The sequence below is a fragment of the Gadus chalcogrammus genome, chromosome 4 (assembly GCF_026213295.1).
Source record: "Gadus chalcogrammus isolate NIFS_2021 chromosome 4, NIFS_Gcha_1.0, whole genome shotgun sequence".
Classification (NCBI taxonomy): domain Eukaryota; kingdom Metazoa; phylum Chordata; class Actinopteri; order Gadiformes; family Gadidae; genus Gadus; species Gadus chalcogrammus.
The window spans coordinates 4,473,841-4,478,840 of NC_079415.1; the positions used below are offsets into that span (position 1 = coordinate 4,473,841).

Below are 5,000 nucleotides of genomic sequence, written 5' to 3' on the forward strand. Positions count from 1 at the left end.
CACCTGTCAATCAGCACGCAACGTCAACAACCGAACCCGCCGCGTCCGTCATTGGAGAGGGGGGGTCGTGGGCCAAAGAATACAGACGTGTGCTTTTTCCGTGAGTGTGTGTGTCTGTGTCTGTGTGTGCTCGTGTCTGTATACTTGTGTGCATGCACATGTGTACAGTATGTGTGTATGTGTGTTTGTATGTATTTATGCATGTACGTATATATTTGTTTATATGTGTGCGTGTGTGTGTGTGTGTGTGTGTGTGTGTGTGTGTGTGTGTGTGTGTGTGTGTGTGTGTGTGTGTGTGTGTGTGTGTGTGTGTGTGTGTGTGTGTGTGTGCGTGTGTGTGTGTCTTTCGCTTTGGAATCAAGGGTCTGCTCAATGATTATCGCTGAGGTAACTGAGGCAAACACAAACAACACAAACCGACGGTGTTGTGGTGGAACCTCAACCCCCTGGACACCACACCTCCCTGCCCTCGTGCTTCCGACTCCACCATTGTTCCCCTTCCCATTTCCTTCCCACAATACGTGTTTGTATCATTAGTAATGTGTCGATGCACACGGGACCGACCGACAGACGGACGCTGGCTCCGGTGGGGTAAACAAGTCAGAGGCACGAAACTGATGTTATGATGGAATGCCAGTCCCCCCCCCCCCCCCCCCCCCCCCCCTACACACACACACACACACACACCCACCCATAGGGTCCTCGACCTGGTGTTGGACTGGGATCAGACTGATAGGGAGGAGACGTCCTATCAGACCCCATCAGTCCAATAATCCTGCTGCCTTATAAGGGCCTACATCATCCATCCTGCCGGCTATATTAAGACTCTTAACATAGAGCAGAGCGTTCGTTATGCGTGTGTGTGTGTGCGTGTGTGCGTGTGTGTGTGTGTGTGTGTGTCTGTGTGTGTCTGTGTGTGTTCGTGTGTACGTGTGTGTGTGAATATGTGCGTAAGAGGGGATAATCTTAAGAGGGCAAGAATGATGATTAAACGCGAGAGGATGTGGACATTTTGATTTATAATGCACGCTGACACACACAACACACTCATGCAGATACATGCTCGTTTCTCATAAAGTGTTACACATGCACGTACGCACGTACACACACAGAGTTACAGGGCCCTATCTTGCATCCAGCGCAATTGACTTTCTACACCGACACATGTGTCGTTGCTAGTTTGCAACTGGCGCAGAGCGTTCTTTTCCCTCCACAAGCACGGGTCGCTAAATAAGGGAATGATCTTGCACCCCAAGGTTTCAGGGAAAGGAGGAGGCGTGTTCTGGCGCAAACGTTCCCTGGTGCTATTTTGCAGTTTCAGAAAACAATTCTGCCACAAACCGGGAAATACCTGGCTTAAAGTCAGAGGCACGTTGGTCAGATGCTATTTTAATGTTGCGTGTGCACCTCGCGCATACACTTTGCTTCTCTCATCTACCTAGCCACACATTCTTGGTAAATTATTTGGGAAAGAACAGCTGATACAGTGGAAATGAGTTGTACTTTTAAATCAATGCATCTGCAAACACCGTACAGCAAACACATAATATCTCGACACAGACATCGTGCACAACTTGTACACGATGTCTGTGTCTGTGTCAAGAGTGTTAAAAAGAATGAATGAATGCGGGCGCGCGTGTGCGTATGTGTAAAATAATTAATAAATGCGGGCGTGCGTGTGTGCGTCCATCTGTTTAAACACACGCAAACTAAACACGGAACGCATAATACAGTCCATGGCGATGTCTATTAACAGGGGACACATGCATATTAGGAACACAAGTAATGCATACAATACTGGCAAGAAACGATGTTTGTTAGTGTACTGCGTATATCATTAAATAGAACCACAGTTACCGCATATCATACGTGTGTTAAGTTTTCTTTGCCGAAATTTATTTTTCTTCCACAACTGAAGTTGTGGAAGAAAATGCTATTCCATGTGTGAATTAGGCCATATTATTTGGCCATAAACTGAGCCATTTGAAGTTGGAAATTCACGTGGTCATGCATCTGTCTCATCGGAGACTGTAGACGCGGCTGTCAAAATATCAACTCGTCAGATTCAAATGCGCTCATGGCTCTTAAAGGGGATGGGAGCTGGCACTCTCATTGGTTTATTGCACGTTACGCCCAAACCACACCTACGGGTAATTAGGCTACTTCAGGGCAAACCTTTTTAGATTTGCGTCGGGCGCAAGAGTCATTTATCCGCCGGTTTAATAGCAACAGCGCCATAGAACCGCCCACAAAGCTACTTGCGTTTGGCGCTTCCCACTTGCGTTTCAGACCGTTAAAATAGGGCCCATAGAGTCAATCCGCAGATAGGGAACATCACGTAGCCCTCCTCGAAAGAAGCACGGGAAAAAAACGAGCATCCAAATCAAACCCAGCATCAGCCGTCAGCGGCATTTTGTCTCCCGGTCGGCCACACCCCCCGTCGGCGCGGCGGGCGACCAATCGGAGGGCTCCACTGGGCCGGGGGGGTGCCTGGGTTCACGGAGGCAGGGGGGGGGGGGGGGGGGGGGGAACACCACGGGAGACGGTGGGACAGGTACGGACAGACGTGGAGCAGGCGGGCGGCGGCGCTGGAACCCTAGCTCTGTGGGAACGTCTTCTCGGGGCGAGCCCTGAGTGACAGCAGCCTCACAGGAAGCCAGCCGCACACAAAGAGCGCTAAAACAAGCGCCACGGGGCCTGTAGCCGTACACCTGACCCCCCATGCACACACACACACACACACACACACACACACACACACACACACACACACACACACACACACACACACACACACACACACACACACACACACACACACACACACACACACACGTATGGAGACACGAGGACACACACATACAGGCTGGCACATACACACCGAAACGTATACAGACACAAGGACACACACACACACACACACACACACACAAGTATACAGCGATAAGGACACACACACACACACACAGTATACAGCACACACGTATACAGACACAGGCACACACACAGACACACACACACACAGACACACACACACACACACACACACACACACACACACACATACGTATACAGACACAAGGACACACACATATAGGCACAAACACAGTACACAAAAGCATACAGACACAAGCACACACACACACACACACACACACACACACACACACACACACACACACACACACACACACACACACACACACACACACACACACACACACACACACACACACACACACATACATACACAGAAACAAGCACACTAGTAAGCAGACACATAGACACACACAGACACAGACACACACACACACACACACACACACACACACACACACACACACACACACACACACATACACACACACACACACAGCAGGGCCCTGTTTCACGCAGTGCGTTAGGAAGTGTTTAAATGTAAACCAGAACTCAGACTCCAGCGAGTACTTCCATGGAACACCGTGGTTTTCCCAGAAGAGACCGTGGCCCTTTAAACACTGAGTTCCATGTCTGCAGATTCCGTCAGACACGGGTTGACATCTAACCTCTGTTACTGTTTTAATTGAATCACTCTTCATCTGTAGAACGAGGGCCACAACTCTCCCACACGCGTCCCTTCTGTTTGTTAAACTCGACAGATCCAGGGCAGGGAATTCGATTCAGACCGGGAACGGGTGGGGGTTATGTAAATATTACCTCAATTGGGCTTATTTAAGTCCGAAGTCGAAATTCTTCCTCGACATCATTAAAAAACTGGGATGCATTCCATATCAAATACAGGCACCCGTCCAACTCTACTCCACTCTGTTTACACGTTCTGATTTGACACCGATATTTTAGGATCATACTTTGACTTTATGGACCAGAGAGCGTAAAGATAGCAGGGGGCAAGAGCGATGATAGAGAGTAGGAGAAGAGAGAGAGAGAGAGAGAGAGAGAGAGAGAGAGAGAGAGAGAGAGAGAGAGAGAGAGAGAGAGAGAGAGAGAGAGAGAGAGAGAGAGAGAGAGAGAGAGACAGAGACAGAGAGAGACAGAGAGAGACAGAGAGAAAGAGAGCTATACATATGTTTATACATAGAGAGAGGAAAATAAGGAGAAAGACAGGGAAGAGAGAGAGAAAAAAAGTTAGGGAAGAGAGAGTGGGAGGGAGAGAAAGAGTTCGAGAGAAAAGGTAAGAGGAGAGAGAGAGATATGCATACATGCATAAAGAGAGAGAGAGAGAGAGAGAGAGAGAGGTCAACTTCCTCTGACAGAAGAAATCATAGAAACAGAATAAATGACAATTTTGCAATTTGTGTGGCACGTAAATAATAGCTAGGAGACATATCTGTGAAGTCTAGCGAACACACACACACACACACACACACACACACACACACACACACACACACACACACACACACACACACACACACACACACACACACACACACACACACACACACACACACACGTATGTATGGTACCATTAAATTGTTTACATACCTCAGAGTAATACACTTAGTGAGATAAGATTTTGGGGAGAATGGGACTATACCCTTAGAAGGATTCTAATCATCCTCTTGCCTTATATGCTCTATGAATGAGATACGCCTGGGAGAACACAAGAGGAGGAGACCATGAAGATCATCTGATCTTCTGTTCCACCAGTATGGACTTTTATTACTTGAATAATAAGGTTCTTCTGATAAGGTGGAGTCAGCCTAATGGTTAGAGAAGGTTTTGAAAGGAATGGACAAGGGTATCAAACCAAGGTGAGAGGGTGAGGGAGGTGAGCTGAGAGGAGGACGGACACTTGGTGAGTGGGTGAATGGGTATCCACCAAGGTGAGAGGGTGAGGGACGCTAGGTGAATGGGTGAATGGGTATCCACCAAGGTGAGAGGGTGAGGGAGGTGAGCTGAGAGGACAAGAGACACTGGGTGAATGGGTGAATGGGTATCCACCAAGGTGAGAGGGTGAGGGAGTTTAGAGGAAGAGGGATACTAGGTGAATGGATCGA

General features: G+C 48.3%; 1 protein-coding gene across 2 annotated transcripts in view; it reads right to left on the reverse strand.

The window, feature by feature from the left end:
• The window catches only part of ano2b (anoctamin 2b), a 58,094-nt gene that overhangs the window by 11,590 nt on the left and 41,504 nt on the right, over positions 1-5,000 (reverse strand). The gene's annotated exons all lie outside the window — the stretch shown is intronic.